Source organism: Cervus elaphus, chromosome 15 (genome assembly GCF_910594005.1).
Source record: "Cervus elaphus chromosome 15, mCerEla1.1, whole genome shotgun sequence".
NCBI classification, from domain to species: Eukaryota; Metazoa; Chordata; class Mammalia; order Artiodactyla; family Cervidae; genus Cervus; species Cervus elaphus.
In genome coordinates, this window is record NC_057829.1 from 88,571,604 (window position 1) to 88,592,859 (window position 21,256).

General features: G+C 43.2%; 1 protein-coding gene across 2 annotated transcripts in view; it reads left to right on the plus strand.

The window, feature by feature from the left end:
• The window catches only part of DOCK1 (dedicator of cytokinesis 1), a 546,606-nt gene that overhangs the window by 296,879 nt on the left and 228,471 nt on the right, over window positions 1-21,256 (plus strand). The gene's annotated exons all lie outside the window — the stretch shown is intronic.

Genomic DNA, 21,256 nt, shown 5'->3' on the forward strand with positions numbered 1-21,256 from the left:
CACCTGCAGCCATCCCCTGAGTAAGGCCAGGAAGCCTAATGGGGATGTGCCTCCAGGTACGGGCTATTCTTATGAACACTTGCCCTTTCCTGACTCGGAAACTTTGCCTCTTTTATGGGGATGTAAATCTTGCAGGTCATTTCCTGTCCTTGTTATCAAGTCCGCTGCATATTCCAAAGCACTGTAGGTGTGCCGTGATTCTAAAGTTTGGAAATAGCATCATTTAAAAAGACTTAAGTTTTCTAGTGTGTATGTGTGTGGGTGTGTATATATATATATATTATATAGTACATACTATTTGTATATTTATATGTATACAAAAGCTTTTCTACTATGCTTGATAAAGTCTTGAGAAAGAACATAAAAAAAAAGAGGCAGAGAAATTGGAAAACATAAACTAAATGAAATGGGAGCCCTGAATATGAAACAGAAAATGTGAAATAAACTAGATATTAAAGTAAAAGATCACGTATAGTCCAGTTGTTTTTAAACATGGCTGCTCATTTGAAACACATCTGAAACGCCAACTAAAAATCTTAATTTCTCTTCTTAAAACAAATAATTGTAATATATAGTGGCACTATATGTAACTTTGTATTTTCCAAGCTTCCTATAAATTTGTTAGCATATTTTCATAATTTAAAAAGTAAGAAAGAAAAAGTAAAGAGATTTTAACCTGCAAACCATGTTAAATTTACTTTTAAAAAAGACCTATTTTGTTAGGCTGCACTGGGTCTTCACTGGGGCACCTGGGGATCTTAGATCTTTGTTGTGGCATTTGGGAACTTTAGCTGGGGCAGGTGAGCTCCTGGTTGCTCCATGTGGGATCTAGTTCCCGGCCTAGGGATCAAACCCGGGCCCTCTGCACTGGGAGCACAGAGTCTTAACCACTGGACCACCAGGGAAGTCCATAAGTTACTTTTGAGAATATTTCTCCTTTAAGGAGTCATCTATTTGGAGAATAAGCACATACTGCAAAATTGTTTAAAACTGGTTTCATCTTGGAGATTTGTAAAGCTCTATTTTATCTGTTTTATATTTTTAAAATTCTCACCTCTAGTGAGTGGCTCATTTTTTTGTGTGTGCATTTTTTCAAGGACTCGGAAGATAATATCCTAATAGAAGAAGGATTATTTAACTCCAGCCCACCGATTTCTCAGTTGTCTACTTCCTGGCCTCCAAAAATGTATCTGCTTAAGACTGAGTGTGAGGTGATTTCAAGAGCTCTTTTGTTCTTTGCAGTCATGAGAAATGTTTTCTGAAGCAAACGTACACGTGGCCACTCTGTGACAACACTGGCTGTATTTCAAGAAAAGTGAGACTTTATTTTTATAAGTTATTTTGTACACAGGTGTGCTTGAAGAAATATGTGAGCCTGTGATATAATCCATACAGAATTTGAAAATGGGTTTCCAGGAAAAGGTGAAAAGGGTTTAAGGTTCTAAGCCAGGCACTTGCGCTGTTGAGGACTGGACTTCTTCCTTCCAGAGTCCTTGCTTGATTTTCTCTTTGTGCTTTCAGATTCCCCCAGGTAAGTGAAGCCTTTCCCTGTGGACGTACCTTGTTGCCCAGTAATTTAGAAGCTGTCATTCCGTTTATGTGTGTTTCTGGTATTTGTGTGGACTTTTTTTTCCTCTCAGTGAAGGATGACTTTACATTTTTTTTTCCCCCTATTATGTGCCCTCTGTGATGGAGGTTTCTCTGTGGAGGACCTTGAGAGTCCTTGCTAGCTAGGTGACTTGTTTTGTCAGTACTTTAATTCCCCACACTCCACCCTGTGCACCAAAGGATGGAGAACATATATCGCATTTACTTTGAGGCTGATTTCCCATACCTGACTTCCATGATGATTTCCTGCTTCTGAAGTTTAACTTTGGAGAAGTCTTTTTGCTTGGAGAAGAAATCCCAAACTCCTTATTTTTTTTTTTTTTTTCGTTTTTAGCAATAAGTAATGTTTTTTTGGTAATGAGTGAAAAATACAATGAAAGGATATACAAAGTCAAATCTAATCTCTCCTGGGTCCCCCTTCCCATCTTCCACTGTCACTCGAAATGTTGACAGCCTGGTGTGTATCTTTGCATAGTTTTCTTCTGGTTCATAAGTACCTAGTCAATTTTTAAATATACATACATATTTTCTTTACACATATAAGCTCAGGTTATTATCGGGAGGAGTATAGGGGGGTGTTTTATTTGTTTGTGTGTGTTTTTATGAAGTAGAATGATCATATCTGTACCCTTCATTGATTTTTTTAAGAACAGCTTTAGGTTTGCATTAACACTGAGGGGAAAGTACAGAGGTTTCCAGAATACTCCCAGGCCTTACACATGCACAGAACCTCCACTGTCAACATGCCCACATATTTTCCATTCTGTGAGTTTGCACAAATGTGTAATAACACATATGCACCATTATAGCATCGTATAGAATTATTTCGCTGCCCTAAAAGTCCGGTGTGCCTTGGCTATTCATCCCTGCCTGAGATTTGAACCCCTGACAACTACCGATCTTTTTATTGGCCCCATAATTTTGCCTTTTCCAGAGGGTCAGATGAAAGTGAAAGTGAAAGTCGCTCGGTTGTGTCTGACTCTTTGTGACCCCATGGACTACACAGGCCAGAATACTGGAGTGGGTAGCCTTTCCCTTCTCCAGGGGATCTTCCCAACCCAGGGATCGAACCCAGGTCTCTCCCACATTGCAGACGGATTCTCTGCCAGCCGAGCCGCAAGGGACGCACGAGGGTCAGATAGTTGGAATCATAATTATGAGGCTTCTTTCACTTAGTCATATGCATTCAGGGCTCTTTGACGTCTTTTCATGGTGTGATAGCTTTTTTTTTTTTTCCAAACTGCTGAATTACATTCTATTGTCTGGAGGCACCACAGTTTCTAAAGCACTCACCTGCTGAACGGCGTCCTGGTTGCGTCAGTGTTTTGGCTTTTGTGAGTGAAGCTCCTCCACGTCTGTGTGCAGGTTTTGATGTGGACCTCAGTTTTCAACTATGTGTGTGCTTAGCTGCATCCAACTCATTGTGGCCCAGTGGACTGTAGCCTGCTGGGTTCCTCTGCCCTTGGAATTTTCCAGGCAAGAATACTGGAGTGGGGTGCCGTTTCCTACTCCAGGGGGATCTTTCTGAGCCAGGGATCGAACCCACGTCTCTTGCATCTCCAGCATTGGCAGGCAGATTCTTTACCACTAGCACCACCTGGGAAGCCAGGTTTTCAACTTCTTTGGGTAAAAACCAAGGAGCAAAATTTCCCCAGAATCTTAAGTTAAGACTATGTTGTTTTGTCATTGCCTTTTTTCATCTGACAATGTAACATGGGCGTTCCTTCAGCCCGCAGATGCAGATCTAAGTGTTTTGTTATATTAGAATAGTCTTTATATGTTCCTCATCTGCTTTAAACTGAAGGCTATATAATGTCTCCCCAAATTTTTTTTAGAACAAATTTATTAATACTAATTATCTTTGCTGCAAATACATTTGTGTTTGCTCTTCCTCATGGAAGAGTTTCTCTAATTAATTACCTTATTAGTGTTTATCTTTGGTTGTGCTGGGTCTTTGCTGTTGCATGAGGGCTTGCAGTGAGCAGGGACTACTCACTGGTACACGGGATTCTCATTGCAGTGGCGTCTCTTATTGTGGAGCACGGCCTCTAGGAGCACGGGCTTTGGGAGTTGCAGCATGCTGACTCAGTGGTGTGGCTTGCAGGCCCTGGAGCCCAGAGGCTGCAGTGGTTGCAGCTTGAGGGCTTGAGAGTGCAGGTCGGTGGTTGTGGTGCATGGGCTTTAGTTGTTCCGTGGCATGTGGAATCCTCCTGGACCAAGGATTGATCCCCTGCATTGGCAGGCGAATTCCTGCCTTCTGTACTACCAGGGAAGTCCTGGAAGAATTATTTTAAGACAACACTTGGAAGTTAGGTGTTTGGGAAAAAGCATTGTAAACAACTAGTTGGATTCTAGATGAAGAACATGACAGGTGCATGCATTCAAGTAAGTCAATGCAGTAAGTGTGCCGAGCTTAAAAAATATTAATGTGAGCTTCGATGCCATTTCCAGCTCAGGGTCCTTAGATGTTCCCTTGGCCCTCAAGTCTGTCCCTCTACCATTTTCTGGTGTAATCTTTAGCCAGACTTTTGGGTTATCCTTTTGTTCTTCTGTATAATTTCATCACACATTTATGTATCCCTTAAAAGTATTTTCTTATGTTTGGCTTGCTTTAGTCCTTGAGTCATTCAGTACATATTTTTCTGTGACAAGCTTTTTACTTTCCACATTATGGTTTTGTAATCTATCCATGTTGATGGGTGCATCTCTGGTTCATTCCTTTTCTTCACTGCGTACTATTCCCACTGTGGGAATAGCTATGACTGAGTTATCCCTTCTTCACACTTGGATACTTATGGTTAAGACTGTGAACTCCCAATGCAAGGGGCTCAGGTTCGATCCCTGGTCAGGAAACTAGATCCCACATACCGCAACTGAGATCCTGTGTGCTACAACGAAGACCCACCACAGTAAAACAAATAAATAAATCTCAAAACAAACAAACAAACAAAAAAGATTATCCATCTCACCATCTCCAGGCACACCTGTTTGAAAGATTCTCCAGGTTATGCACCTGGGGTTAGAATGCTGGGTCAACGTCTCTTTTAGGCATATTCACCCTTAGGCATGGAGACTTCCCCATTCTTCTTAAGCTCTAAAAATCTGCAAAGTAATCATGAAACATAGACACAGCCCCTGTGATCCCTCCTCAGAATCATCTTCCTTCTCTTTTCCTAATCCAGACTTAAATTTACAGGGTCATTTAATGTACATACACCCCTTCTATATGGTGGAGACATCCTGGGACCTGAACCTTGGCACTCTCCTCTGTCTCTCTTGAGCTTCCAGCTCTCCTGGGCGCCCAGAGCATCAAACCAAGGCAATTTAGAACAGAATTTTCAACTCAATTCTGTACCCTGTTTATCTCGAGTTCCTGCTAGCAGGTACGAATAATGATGGATTGTGAACAAATAGTTCTGCCTTGTTTTTTTAGACCCTGAAATAGACAGGATGGCTTTGATAATCCTCTTTGACTGATGGGCATTTTTCGTATCCAGATCTCATTCAGAGGCTTAAAATATGCTTCCACAAGGTTGATTTCAAGATAAATTATACTGAGCTAAAGAATATAAAGACAGAAAAACCTTACCTACACATAAGATGATTTACAGACATTTTCAAAGTAGTCAAAATCTAGTTTTGATTTTTTTTTCTTTGCAAACACAAACAAAACCCCCCAGAAGACAATTGCAAAAACATCTAAATAACCTGAGCAGTGGAGCAAGATTTCCCTTTTATTACCCTGTACCTTCAGCTTCCAGGAACTGCACCTCTTCCATTCAAATGTGGCTCTGAATATTCATCGGTGTTTCTGCTGCTGAGTTATCTGACTGCACCTTTGCATCTGAAATGTAAACTCTTGGAGACTCAGCTTCCTGTGAACAGAATCTCAGCTGTGACAATAAGACGAGCTCCCGGGGATGGCCCTCAGGGCCCCCAGGTACCTGCAGGCCAGCTGCAGAGTTCACGAATGCCATTGTCATCTAGAAGGTGTGTGGTAGGCCACATCCTGGCCGCCTCAGGGGACACAGAACCCAGGAACCCCCTTTGGAGTCCCTCCTGAGCTACTGGGACCTGTTTGTCAAGGTGTCATTTGTTGCATTGACTCTTTAAAGACCACGTTTGAAAGGAGCTTCTGTGAGCTCTTCTACCGAACTCCACACAGAAGTAAATATTTGGTCAGAACATTTAAGAAGTCCCTGGAGCCAATCTGAAAGTGAATGGAACAGACACCATAGCAAGGGCAAGCGGAAGGGAGCTTAGCGCCTGGCTTCAGAAGCGTCCCCAGCTTTTAGGGAAGACCTCTTGCTACTTAGAGGAAATGTGGCGGACTGGTGTTTCTCATTCAGAGAGAGCGTGGTGCCCGGGAGGTGCCATCTGGAAGTCATTTTGTCTGCTCATGATAGTATTTATTGAGCCTTCCCTGGTGGTTCAGTGGTGAAGAATCCACCTGCCAACGCAGGAGACATGAGTTCAGCCCCTGGTCTGGGAAGATCCCACACGCCATGGGCAACTCGGCCTGCATGTCAACAACGAATGAGCTTAGGTGCCCGCCTAGAGCCGCTGCTCTGCAACCAGAGACGCCCCCGCAGCGGGCAGCCAGAGAGGAGCCCCCGCTCGCTGCCACTGGAGACAGTCTGCACGCAGCAGCGAAGGCCAAGCGCAACCAGATACAGACACATAAACCGTGATCCTGAGAAGAAAGGACTTCCCAATTGTTGAAAGTGTGGAGGACAAGGCACTGGAAATCCAAACAAAGCTTACGTTAGCTACCTTCTTAAAATGTATATTTGGATTCCTTGAGGGTTTATGCTTTCAGAGATTACGTCAAGAATAAAGGGAGTCCTGGGCTGAGACTTTTCACATGTTGTCAAGTCAAAAGATTCGGATTACATTTTCCTTTCATCCAAACTTTTTGTTTTTTTAGGTTCCTTGACCTAAAATAGGATAAATTGTTCTGAAGTATTTAGGTGGTACTGGTAATTAGTCAGAATCTGTCCCCAAATGTATCTATTTTTAAAATATCTTGGTGCATAATGTTGACATTTCTCCTTTAATCTTTTCTTTTTTTAAAGAGAATCTGCCTGTGACAAACGACTATTTCCATGGGGATTAAAGTAAATATTTTAATAAGAGAAAACATTTTACTTTTATGCTTTCTTAAATTTCAGCAACTGTAAGATTTTGAAAAGTATCAAATGTCTGCACATATTAATGTTTGTGACATAAAAGTTATTTCCTTCTCTATTCACTAAAAATATTCCCTTTATTTAGAGGTTGGCAGGTTGTCTTCAAAAAAGTTTTTCTTTTTAGTTGAAGTGTAGTTGATTTACAGTGTTGTCTTAATTTCTGCTGTACAGTGCAGTGATTCAGTTATCCGTGTACATGTTCTTGGCAACCTTGCCTTTCAGCCTCTGGGCTGGACCACCTCACTGTTCCATCTGCTGGAAAATGAAGGGGCTCAAACCGACTCTCATACTTGAGGGAAAGGCTGCTGTTGATAGCCTCAGAACTTTCTCCGGTGCATTAATAATAATGCACCACGCCCTCACATGCTCCCGGGTTTTACTGTGCGGGAAACACACTGAAGTCTCCATCCTGTTGTTTCAGAGGTGTTGCTTTTTCTCCTTACTTTTCAATGTGGATAAAGTTTGCCAACTTGCTCACTGGGCAGAAGATTCAGATCTGAGTGGAAGGTAGTCGCACCGTGCCCGTGACCCCCGCTCTCCCTTCCGGGAGGATTCACGTCCTCTGCAGGTGTCCTGCAGGGACTGGCACCGTTTCCATCAGGGCTGAAAAGCCTTGCGGTCCTTCCCTGGGACCTGCCCGTGCCCCTGGCCTTTCGGAAGTTGGCGTGTGTCTGTTACTCTGTCAGCTCTGCTTTGCTAGGTGGCACTGCAGGTTATAGATATTTGCAGGATAAACCTTTTTTTTTTTTTCCTATTACTGTTCTCAGCATCTGCTTGCGTCCCCAGGTGCTCCCTTGCAGGTGACATGACCCTCCACTGTGATTGGCTTGTACGGAGCTCATGTCCGTCCGAGTCAGCAGATGCGAGTGGTGTCGGTTTCCTTTACCTTCGCTCATTTCAAACTACCTGTTTTTGTCTGTCCCGCCTACAGTTCTCTCCTGAATTGGAGGCTGGTGTGCTGTCTCCTTTTCTAAGCCGGTTCTAGGTGTGTCTCATTTCTCCCCCTCACCTTTTTAACACTTGCTGTGTTTGCTCTTCCGTGTCTTCTTGGATCTCCCATCTCTACGGCGCCTTCAATCTTTCCCAGCATCAGGGTCTTTTCCAACGAGTCAGCTCTTTGCATCAGGTGGCCAAAGTATTGGAGTTTCAGCTTCAGCATCAGTCCTTCCAATGAACACCCAGGACTGATCTCCTTTAGGTTGGACTGGTTGGATCTCCTTGCAGTCCAAGGGACTCTCAAGAGTCTTCTCCAACAGCATAGTTCAAAAGCATCAATTCTTCGGCACTCAGCTTTCTTCACAGTCCAACTCTCATATCCATACATGACTACTGGAAAAACCATATCCTTGACTAGATGGACCTTTGTTGGCAAAGTAATGTCTCTGCTTTATAATATGCTGTCTAGGTTGATCGTAACTTTCCTTCCAAGGAGGAAAGTTCATGGCTGCAGTCACCATTTGCAGTGATTTTGGAGCCCCCCAAAATAAAGTCTGTCACTGTTTCCATTGTTTCCCCATCTATTTCCTATGAAGTGATGGGACCAGATGCCATGATCTTAGTTTTCTGAATGTTGAGCTTTAAGCCAACTTTTTCACTCTCCTCTTTCACTGTCATCAAGAGGCTCTTTAGTTCTTCTTCACTTTCTGTCATAATGGTGGTGCTAGCTGCGTATCTGAGGTCATTGATATTTCTCCCAGCAGTTTTGATTCCAGCTTGTTCTGTTCACCATTTGGTAATTCCTAATGAATACCCAGCTGTTGCCGCCACTTCTAACTATCACCCCCCTCACTGCCTCCTCACCCCTCCCTTCCAGAACTGTTCTGTCCTGGCATCCCTAGCATCCTCTGATAACTACATCCCATGCCCATCAGACAGCCCATCATCTTTCTGGATGTTTCCCGGGCATCAGATTACCTTTTTCTTGTTGCTAAGACACATTGTCTAACCATTATTTTTGGGTAGAAAACATTTGAGGGTAGAAATAATCACCCTAAATTTATGCATGAATGAATTGATCCTCAGAAAGATTAAGTAATCTCCCTGGTTTACATTATATCTGAAAAAATTGGAATTCTTTCACGACATGGTTGTTGTTGTTTTTTTTTCAATACACTGTAATCCCTTATTTATGACCCTAACTTTTATTTATTGTACATCTTTCAGCACTTTTTATCACTGTCTTTTTGTGGCATCCTTTTGCATAACTATCCTTATAATGTTGTCTTTTTAATATTTTTCCTTCGACTTCCTTTGTTTCTGCTTCTTATCTCCCTGAACAAATCTTGACTTCTCTGCAAGCTTGTACGTCCTGCACCTGTGTGTCCCACCATTTGCTAGAAGCCTTTCCTTCCTTTTTTCTCACTAGTGGTTCATCTCTAACCTCCAGCAGGCATTTTTCCCATGTTTTTGCTTTGTCTTCCTAACATCCACTTTTAATTATAAACTTTATCAACCAGATGAGTATTCTTTTTCTTTATTATTTTATAACTTTGAAATATTTAAGTTATTTTTATGGATAAGGAATGTTTCGTGAACTATCTTGCTGCCAAAACATCTTTCTATTTAGGTTTATTTCCTTGGGATTCACTCCCACAAGCAATGTTGCTGCGTCCAAGGCATTTTAAAAGAGGATTTAATTTGGAGGTGTCAATTTGGAGATTAGATGAACAAAACAGAAAATCATATTTAAAGCACAAGCTTAAAAGCTAAGAATGAAATACTACCTACAAATCAGGAAAGATTTAAATGCCTATTTATGTATTATTGTTCAACATGTAAACAAGAAGTTGCCTTGATTCTAAGCCAATCATGGATTTCAGTGCATGGTCAGGAACTCGCATTTCTATAAGTCTGCTTGAATTCCATCACTTTCCTCCTTGGTAACATTCCATATTTCGCTTTGTCAACCATTGAGATACCCAACCCAACAGTGGGGACACAGGTTGGTCCTTATACTGAAGTGAGATTTCACTGGTAATTGGATTCTGGTAATTTCCTAGATGCTCTTGCCTGCTGGGAAATTCTTTTGCCTTCATTACAAAAAGTGTTCACAACTGTAACCAGATAGAGGAATTCATAGAAGCCTTCACTTGTCAGATGGGTGAGCTCTGCTGGGAATGGATGGAGTCAGCTGAGGATTTGAGCACAGTCTTTTTTTTTTTTTTTTTTTTTTGAGCACAGTCTTAAGAGAAGGAATCGTGAGCTGGGGAAGTGGTCTCCGGGTTGTAGCCTCAATCCTCGGGTCTGTGTCAGGGGCAGGGTCTAGTGTTCTTGACCATTTATCTTATAGCTCTGATCCAGGCAAGTCCAAAGAGACTGTGCACTGACCTTCATTCCTCCTCTTCCTTCCAGCTGTTGTCTGGCCAGGAGGGTAGAGAGGGGGATGATTGGAGGAGATCCTCATTCATTCACTTGTCACCGTATTTATTAGGTGATTACCACATGCCCATGTTCTAAGTGGCGGACGTTTAGTGCTACACCCACCACCCTTGTTCCCTGTCCTCACTGAAGTTCTGTTATAACAGAGAGGGAGCGGGGAGGAGAGAAAAGGCATGGGCAGGGAAAAGCGAGAAATGTACCACAGTCAGGCATCTGGTGCCACTGTGCCCAGAACCCGCTCGCGGGACAACTGCTACGGCCCTCTCCTTTCCGTGTAACTTGACTTTGTCCCTGATTTCTGGCTTTCGAGATGAAGACTGGTTTTTTAATTGGATTCTGCACATTACTTCCTTGGAACTGCCTAGTGTAAGCGGTTTAAGCAGTTTCACGCTGGGTTTTATTTCATTAGTGATACTGTGTTTGGATTATAATTCTCATAAACTGATGGTATGTTAATTTTCGGCAAGCCAGAAGGATGAGAGACCTCCTGTGTGTCTGGTGAGCCTACTGTGGTTTGACAGGAGGTTCTCAGCTCCTAGGGATCTCTCGTCCTATTCTTAAAAACAAACAAACTAAAAACAGCCAAGAGGTATCTTGAAAAGCTTTCCAGTTGATATATGTTAAGGTCACTTAACCAGTATTTTACCTGTTGGAGACCCTCGTGGAAACCATGGTAAAGTCCTGCTTCGGACAGGTAATGCCAGCGTACCGCCAAGGTGAGCATGATCATATATGCTTTTGCATATTGAAGAACAAGGTTTTTTTTTATTATATATTGTTACCATCTATCAGAGGGGAAAGTCACATGGCAAATATGAAAATGTTACAATATAATTCCTTTCATTAATCTAAGAGAATATCATAATATTTGAATAAGGATTTCCTTTATAGCAATATGAGCATAGTTTGAGTTAATATGCAGTAGTATATGGGAGGCTGCATGATTGAAAATATTGTTGTATCAACATAGAATATGCTATTTTTTAATATCACTAACAGTAGAGCCAGATGACTTTGACGTAAAATGGGATTATCAAGTCATAAAATTTTCAACTGGAGGAATCTTTACTTTTCACTTTTCAGCTGGAGGTGGAGGTGGGGGAGTCTTCTTTAAATGAGAAAAATTGGTAACATGTAGCTTGTTGTCAAAGACTAGGACAGGTGACTTCTGACCCCCATACTCTCCTACCTGCCGCAGGTAGGGGCGGGGGACTGGACTTTTATCAGACTTTTCTCACTCCATTGGCTAAGGAAGCCCTTGGCAAGGACCCCCTCCAGTTTGCACTTAACCAAGACAAAGCCAGTTCTCTCTGCTCCGCACAGGTGATGCTTATTTTCTCTGCCGCATTGAAATTCAGGGCCGTTTCCCCATTATTTCCCTCCTATTTTGTGCTTTTATTTACAAACCAAAGGGTCATCAGTGGTATTAGGGTTGAATTTCTAGATCTTGTTTATTTAGTTCTCCAAATTGAGTTGGGTCTGTGGGTTTGCCCTCAGGTTTTCCTTTTAGGTGAAAATATACTGGGAGTCAAAGAAGAGGCTGTCAGTTCATTGTGGTTGAACAGGACTTTCTGAAATACATTCCTCCAACTCCTGCTGCTGCTAAGTCGCTTCAGTCATGTCACACACGTCTGTGCGACCCCACAGACGGCAGCCCACCAGGCTCCCCCGTCCCTGGGATTCTCCAGGCAAGAATACTGGAGTGGGTTGCCATTTGCTTCTCCAATGCATGAAAGTGAAAAGTGAAAGTGAAGTTGCTCAGTCATGTCCAACTCTTAGTGACCCCATGGACTGCAGCCTACCAGGCTCCTGTGTCCATGGGATTTTCCAGGCAAGAGCACTGGAGTGGGGTGCCATTGCCCTCTCCAGTCCTACAGGTCCTAAAAAGTGTGAACTTGTGGATTCCTTTTCTGTTCATTGCAGCCCCAAAGAAGTAAAGGTTTTGGCTTACCTAACTGCTATTTTGGGGTTACTTACTTAGCTTTTCTCTAACTCCCTCATCTCCCATTTCATTCCACTCACTCACATCTTGGCCATTTTGTCTATAGAAGGGATGGAGTACTAGGTCCTCTAGAGATGATTAAATTTTAAAATTTAATTGTGACAAAATATACAAACAGAAAGGTGACCACCTAACCTTTTTAAGTGTACAGTTCAGTGACTCTAAGTACATTCACACGGTTATGCAACTGTCATCAGCAAGCATCAGCAGAACTCTTTTCATCCTTCCAAACTAAATCTCTTATACCCATTAATCAGTAACTCTCCACCTTCCCCTCCTTCAGCCCCTGGCACCCCGGCACCCTTCTACTTTCTGTGTCTGTGAATTTGATGACTCGAATGATGAGGGCTGGCTGTGAAAGCACTTCTTGGTGTGGAATCTGCTGGTCTTCTGCTCAGCCCACTTGATTCCAGTGCCGAGTGAGACCCCATCTTTCTTCCATTCTGTCCCGTCTCTGCCCCCAGCCCAGCCCGCTCTGTGATACTAACCAGGCCCCGGGCCTGCACCTGTGGTGTAGCTCTTACCCCTCTGACTGTCTGTCCCGCAGCCCTGTTCATGGCTCACACTGTCCTCTCCCTTATGGATGGAGCATCTTTGAGACCGTCTCTTCATGTTTCTGTATCCTCAACCTCTCCCCCAGCCCCTGGCACGGAGTACAGGGTCAGAATAAATGCTAAGAGCTTTCGGGATAAACGACAGAAGCAAACACAAGTGTTCAAAGATGCCGTCTGGTTCGAGTTCCTTCCGCTCCCGTGTCCTGGATTGATCCTTGTGCTATCTCCCTGGGTAATGAGCAGCTGCCTCTCTCCGCTGATGTGACATTTAAAGGTGCAGTAGTTTAAAGTCTGTCCGGAGCGAGTGAGGGGCAGGGAAGCGGTCCGCGGGAAGTGGGCAGTGCTCGGAGCCACAGGTTCTCAGAATGATGGTCTCTCGTGTGAGCCTCATGGCTTATCTTTCCTTTACTGGGTTTCCTTCAGTTATTTCCTTAGTTTGATGCAGAGCTGGGTGCTTTTTCAATTAAAAGCCCTTGAAGTAAATAAACCTTTGGAAGGACAGTCTACATCTTGGGATGTTCGGCTTTTCTGTTGCAAGGCCTCCATCAGAGGAGAGTGAAAAGCTGAGCCGTCTGGCCCCTGGCCTCTGGGCAGCCGTTAGGCGGAGGATGCCTGATGCTCTCTTGATTCCAGTGACGTTCTGTCAGGGGGATGCTATTCGAATAGCGTTAGGCAGTATTTTTGTCTTTGCTGTCTTGAGCCATGAGTGTAGGGAGGGAAGTCGCTGTCTCTGAGCTTCCAGGAGCAGCACAGAGAGCCACAGATGTCGAATTTTATACATGCTGCTGTTTCCAGCCTTTATTTTTAATCAAGATTTGTGCTTACAAACAGCCTGTTGAAAGTAATTGTGTAATTAGCTTAATAAATCACCTTTCTGTCACTGGTCTCCCCACATCCCTGAAAAAGACACACATTTCCTGAATCAGCACAGTTTGCCTTTTTTTCGCAATAAGCTTTTAAGATCTACCGATGTATTCCGCATACCCACAAATTCTGGGGTTGTGAAACTTAAATATCTTTTTTCCTTCTTTTTTTTTTAAATTGAATGATAGTTGATATACAGTATTATCTAAGTTATAGATACATGCTATAGTGATTCACAGTTTAAAAAATTATACTGCATTTATAGTCATTATAAAATACTGGCTATTATTATGTTCCCCATGTTGTACGGTATGTTCTTTGTTGCTGATTTCAGACCTAACAGCTCCTACTTCTTAGACCTCAGCCTCTGTATTGCTCTTCCCCCTTCCCTCTCCCCTCTGATTTGTTCTCTGTATCTGTGAACCTGCTTCTTTTTAGTTATTCAGTAGCTCTTTTCAAGCATTTCCTCCTTTGCTGTACCCAAGTTTTAAAGACCGTTTAAGTGAGAGTGTGTCCAATTGACCTCAGAATCAACTTCATTGGGTTTGATTGGCATCTCATGCCAGGTTCGTTTTGTTAGCCTTTTTGATGATAAATCTTCACGTAATAAACATGTTTTCTTGGTCGATGAATCTTATAGTTTCTCTAGGTGGAGATCCACCCTTTTTGGTATTGCCTTTTCTCCGATTTTAAAAAGATACCTTGGTAATGTAAAGTAGACGACTCACAGAAAAGCCGTGAAGATCCTACAGCGTGTTCACCTGTAGCTGTCACCCAATCTCCCCCAGTGTCAGCATCTTACATGCTATGGTACGTGTCACAACTAAGCAGTCATACCTGAAAACCACTATGAAGTTATGAAGCTGTTTCATTATTTCATTTTAATGATCAGAACAAAAACTGAAACAATGGAAACCTGCATCTTGTGAGGATATTTTGAAAGAAAGTGGCTTAGGACTGTTTACAAAAGCTAACCATTAGATTTTGGATCCTTATTGTATGGAAACTAAAAATCAATTAGTCTTATCAAAATCACCTTTTAATGCGCTTGAATAACATGCTATTTTTAACCCACAAGTTTTTGAGCCTGATAATTACAGTTTGCTAATGTACTTTAATTCCTACATATTTAATACCTATTATTCTTCTCCACTTATTTAATTCCTATTATTCTTCAGCAAGGAACTGGTAGAAAGGCCCAAGCATCATATACAAGCTCACAGGGAGCTCTGAGCTGGTGGGAGAGTGATGTGTGTCTCTATAGAGCACTGGAGTTTTAATGACCCTGGTCCATTTTCCTTAGCCCACCCTTCTTGTTTTGTACTCAGAGAAGCCAGGGAATATTAACTGACAGTGAAAATCAAGGTGGTACCCATGTTTCTTGGCTCACCCAAGGGTGAAAGGGTAAAGTTCAATGATGCCAAGAACTGCTATTGAGTGATAAATGAGTTACCGTAGTCTTCTGAGAATTCCGCCACCTGAGATTTGCTTTCTGCTACTTATCTTATCAAAATGGCTTGGAGACTCAAACTAAAATAAGATAGTAATGTTTTCTTGGTTATGTGTTTGGGCTATGCTTTGGGCTCACATGTGCCTTCCTAAAAATTTATGTATTTACTTTCTGTCCCTGAAAAAGCAGGTTTTTTGATAAGCCATTAATTATTTAATAAAAAATGTCCTATTTTAATTCTATCCAAAAGACAACTTTCTACCATGTTTTTTAGGATAGAGAATGGCTATTAAAAAACACTAATGTTTTAAAATGCATGTAATTTTTCTCTGTTTATTCTGTTCACCATCTTCTGTTGATCCAGACCACCAGCAACCAAATGCAGGGCTTAATCAGTTTTGTCTAATTAACTACAATTAGACTGAAGAATTTCTCTCCAAGGAGTGAGGGTTGCTTTGGAAGAATTAGGAGACGTTACCCTTTCGAGTTCTAGCATTCGATATGTAGCTTAGACAATAATAAGTTGCTGCAAAAGTGCTTTTTTCACTATTTCTCTCTGTAATTGCCACAGAAGGAATGGCATTCCTGCACACGAGAGTGCAAAGAGAAAGCCAGATAAAACCTGTCATCCGTAAGAAGTAGTCAACGCAATATGCTCCTTCCCATGTGAACACCAAAACTGTTAAGTGTTTTGAAGTTTTCCTAATAGGAAACTAGCTTTCCCCATCATATTGATGGTACTCGTGGAGTGAGGTAGGATCTAATTTGAATAACTATGTCTTAGACACAGGAATGGAGAAGGAAATGGGAGCCCACTCCAGTATTCTTGCCTGGAGAATCCCACGGACAGAGGAACCTGACAGACTACCGTCCATGGGGTCACAAGAGTCAGATACGACTTAGTGACTAGATCATCAGACACAGGAAACTTGGAGGCAAATAAAGTTGAACATTGAGGTCCCTGCCTATCTTTGCTTCTGTCTTACTTTCTGCCCCCTCTGATCAGCTCCCTTAAAGGGCCTGTGGGCGCCCAGCTCCCAGGCTCCTGGGACCTTCCCCATGGTGATTAGGGAGCACAGATCTGCCTGGACTGAGTTTCCTCTGTTTCCCTCTCCATGTCCGCTGGGCTGGGGGACCCTGTTCTGTTCCCCGCCAACACTGGTGTCACCCCATCCTGACCCTGCCACGCTCATACACAGCTCTCTCTAAGGGGTCTTTTCTCCCCAGACACAGGGGCGGGCACCCGTGGCTTATTTCCATTCTTATTCCGAACCCCAGTAAAGGACCTGGCCTGCAGCAAGTGGTGCTGTGTGCGCCTGTTGATGAGTGAATGGATGCAGCCAGCTAGCCTTGTGCGGCTCTTCTTGACTCCTTCCTCACCAGTCAGCTCTCCAGCACTCTCGGAACAACACACTTGTAAAGATGGCCCTGTCCAGCCTCTCCTTTATCTGTTGCACTTGGCTTAATCTTTGACCCCATTGCTCCAGATCTTCTGCCCTGGATACCTCTCTTCAGGGTCAGGGTAGCATGAATGCTAGGTGAGGACTCCTGGCCATTGCAAGGATCCCTGAGCACTAGGGGAAGGTGATTGAGACTAATCAACGTGTGTTAAAAAGTAAAAAGCATTTAGTTATTTATTTGGCTGCGATAGGTCTTAGGCCTGCCAGGTCTTACGTTATGGCCCATGGATTCTCTAGTTCCATGGGCTTAGGTGCTCTGTGATGTGTGGGAACCTAGGTTCCAGACCAGGCATCGAACCCGTGTCCCCTGCTTTAGCAAGGCAGATTCTTAACCACTGGACCACCAGGGAAGGCCCTAACCAACACATTTTACAAGTAGTGTTCCTAAGCCTCTGTTTTGTATCCTCAAACTTGCTCCAAGCACCCATCTGACGGGCAGGAGGCAGACACAAAATAGGTGTGAGATGGGCTTGCGTGTCCTCTGCTGGCTTCGTTCTGAGCCGTCTGCCTGCAACCCATGATCTGAAATGCTTGACTGCATTGGATGGTCTGGACACTTTACCCTGACTCTGGTCCTCACAGAAATGACCCTACTCTTCTTGGACTGGAAATGCCACCCTCTGGTTAGAAAAGACTTCCTTCCTAGCAGTTATAAAGGGCAGGTGGTACGTACAAAGGGGTGGGTCCGCAGTGATGTCCAAGCCTCACCCCTGTGTGCAGGGTTCCAGGTAGTGAGAATCTCACACTTCCTTCCATGTTGGCAGAATTGGAATGAGTCTCCTTTAATCCATGACTCTCCCATCCAGGTGTGGCTCAGACACACTCAGATCTGGAAGCCAAGCCTTAGAGCTCCTCCGAGTAGTATGTGACAAGGTGGGACTTTTCGAGTGTCGCAAAAACCTGCTGTATTGGATGTTCCTTAAAGTGAAAAGTGAAAGTGAGAGTCACTCAGTCATGTCTGAATCTTTGCAACCCCCGTGGACTGAATAGTCCATGAAAGTCTCCAAGCCAGAATACTGGAGTGGGTAGCTTTTCCCTTCTCCAGGGTATCTCCCCAACCCAGGGTTAGAACCCAGTTCTCCCACTTGCAGGCAGATTCTTTACCAGCTGAGCCACAAGCAAAGCCTAGATGTTCCTGAGCTCTGGCCAGTTCATCCTGGTTCCCTTCAGAACGCTTAGCTTGAATTTTAGTGCTTGCCATATAGCTGATATTTTTTTAATAATCAAGTAGATTTGCTACCTGATAAAATCATGAAAATACTAGGAATTTGAAGATGATTTTATTTTATTTGTTTAGATTAATAGAAATTTAGCTTTCATGCTTAGTCATGCCCAACTCTTGCGACCCCATGGACTGTAGCCCACCAGGCTCCTCTGTCCATGGGATTTTCCAGGCAAGAGTACTGGAGTGGGGTGCCATTTCCTTCTCCAGAGAATCATCTCAATTCAGGGATCAAACCAGTATCTCCTACATCTCTTGCCTAGTGATGGATTCTTTACTGCTGAGCCAATGGGGAAGAGAATTATTTCATAGCACTTATGGCAACATAAGGACTTATCAAATATGCAAGAAATGTTAACCATATAAATACCTAGCAAGACTCTAATTATATCAAAATTTTCTCAGAATTTTACTGAAGCCATTAGCATCTCAAAATAATAAATAAATATGTTCTTTTCTCTGTCTGATTTTAGAGATTATCACACATATTTCTTTGTATGGTATTGAATTTCTCTGTTCTTTCAAAGCAAACTTTTTTTTTCTTTTTTACTGTAGTGATATACACAACCTGGTTGCATGTCCTCAGGGCTTCAACACATTCTTCTCTGTATTCTGTGTTCTATGAAGATAATTTTAATATTTCAAAAAGAGCCACATTTTCCCTGGCCCATTTTTCATACAAACAGATTATGCTCGCAGGTTATAGAGCGAGGGGACGGGAAACATGTGACTGCAGGACACCCCCATCTCCTGATGAAAGGTGTCCGGGGAACCCTGCAGAGAGGTCTGTGTGAGTCACAGGTCCCGAGGTGACGGAAAGACCTTCTCTTGTCTGTGGGGCAGGGACCATCAGAGTGCCCTCTGCAGAATGGTCTCTCCAACGCTCTACAAAGTCTGTTAGCAAAACGAGGTTGTCTGCTTCCCCATTTTTGCTGGATTATGTGGCTGCATTGTGATCGCTGCTGGCTACCAGGGCATTCATGTTTGGTTTTGGTCTTAGCCCTGTGTTTTGATCGAAGCTTATAATGATCTGACATGGCTCATGCAGGGTGGAAGCCATGGGCTACACCTGTATGCACTTGTTACTGCCCAATGGGCAGGAGAAGAGGGCAAGAGAGGATGAGATGGTTGGATGGCATCACCAACTCAACGGACATGAGTTTTACAAACTCCAGGTGATAGTGAAATCAGGGAAGCCTGGCGTGCTGCAGTCCATGAGCAAAGAGTCGGATATGACTTAGTGACTGAACAACAATAACAACAAAATAGACTCCCACACCATGTCTCACAACACGGCCTTGGGCTTTTACTACACGTACAAAAGTGCACAAGTTTTCCGGCGTATCAGGCTCTCATTATTAATGCAGTGTCCATTTAAATGACCAGGCAGCTTTGCTTTAAGACTCATCCGGTATTTTTTTTTTCCCTCCAGGGCAACGTTTAAATCTGCTTTGAATATGCTAACTTGGAGACAGGACTCTCTTTAGGGAACAGCTAGACCACGAATCCCAAGGTAGTCTCTCACATTCAAACGTCCGCACAGCAAACTTCACTGTAGACACGTTTTGCAAACAGGAACGTGGTACTTTGCTGTGGTTCAGTCCCTAAGTCATGTCCAGCTCTTTGCCATCCCATGGACTGCAGCAAGCCAGGCTTCCCTGTCCTTCACTATCTCCTGGAGTTTGGCCAAACTCATGTCAATTGAATTGGTGATGCCATCCAACCACCTCATCCTCTGTTACCCCCTTCTCCTTTTGCCTTCAATCTTTCCCAGTATCAGGGTATTTTTCCAATCAGTCAGCTCTTTGAATCAGGTGACCAAAGTATTGGAGCGTCAGCTTCAGCATCAGTCCTTCCAATGAATATTCAGGATTGATTTCCGTTAGGATGGACTGGTTGGATCTCCTTGCAGTCCAAGGGAGTCTCAAGAGTCTTCTCCAGCACCACAGTTCTACTAGGTACCAAAAAACTCTGGTAGTATTGTCAACAAATTAGGACATGAATTTCAAGTGGATTGTCAAAAATATTTTGGTTCATGAATTCCTTTAGAGAAGTATCATTTAGCAGTAGGTTTAGGGATCTTTGAGAAGACTAGAAAGAAATCGATCACTTCATCAGGAGTACATTCTCTTTTTAATTGATAGAATCAATCTTTCCTTATTTCACATTATAGTCTTTGCTGATCTAATTTCCCTTTTACTTGTTTGTATTTGTCCTTCTTTTATTTTATTATATATTTTTTAAATGAAACCAGAAAGGGCATTCAATCCACCTTGTCAAAGTGTTTATTGCTCTTTTCTAGTCATTAGGGCTCAGTGGGTGAGTGAAACAGTGATCCCTGCCCTTGTGGGGTTTATATTCCAGTGGGGAGAGTTGATGAGCAATGTTTTTAATAAGTAGGAGATTATGGGAATGTATATGAAGGTGGCTTGTGCAGGAGAGTGGGGTTAAGACGACGGGGTGTGCTGGGGCCTGGGAAAGGTTCCAACTTTAAATGGGATGGAGCAGGCTCAGCACTGGGGGAGCAGTCTCGGAGCCAGGCTCTGCAGGAGAAGAGAGTGGGAGTCAGGCAGTCTTCATGGGGAGGGCCCTTCATCAAAGGACACAGGAGGCCTTCTAAGGGGAGAAGCTGGGCAAGTTCTAGGACCCCATGGAGAATGTGACGGAGGCCATGAGGTTATATTAGGTTCTAGGGCTGCCATAACAAAAGCCACAGAGTGGGTGGCTTAAACAGCCGAAATTGATCCCTCATGGTTCTGCAGGCCAGACGTCCAAGATCCAGGTGTCCTGCTGAGTTTGCTTCTCCTGACATCTCTCCCTTTTCCACCTTCTTACTTCATCTCCACGTGGTCTTCCCACTGTGTGTGTCTGTGTCCCAACCTCTTCTTCTGTAAGGGACGCCGGTCAGAGTGAATGAGGGCCCATCTCAATGACCTTATTTAACCTTAATTGTCACTTTGAAGACACTGTCTTCAAATACATTTACATTCTGGTGGGCCTTAGGACCTCACCATACGGATCTGGAGTGGGGATAAAATTCAGATCATACCAGAGATGGAATCAGAGAGGTGTTGGGGAGGGGTGGAGCAGCTTATGGATGGCCTTGTAGACCCAGTCATTGGTCCACATTAGCCATTTTTATTTGTGATGATTGTTTTATCCCAAATAATGGTGATTTCCCTTCCAGAATTCCCAGGGAGTTGTGTGCGGTTTCCGATTCTTTCAAATACCACCTATTAATCATGCTTCCCTTTAACTGATTAGCCTAGAGTTCACCTTTTTGCCCTGTCATGACACCAAAACTGCCAACTTACATTCAAAACTAGTGGGCTTCCTTATGCCATGTATAGCGATTTTTGTTGAGATAGGAACTAGGAGCATTAGAGCTTGCAAGCTTTTAACTGTGTATCCAGATAATTAGCTTGTGAAAAACATGCCCAATTTTGCAAATAAGTGGTGATTCTGGAAAGCAATTAAAATTAGTCATTATAGTATGACTTTGTGGATTTATCTTCCACTGCATGCTGTT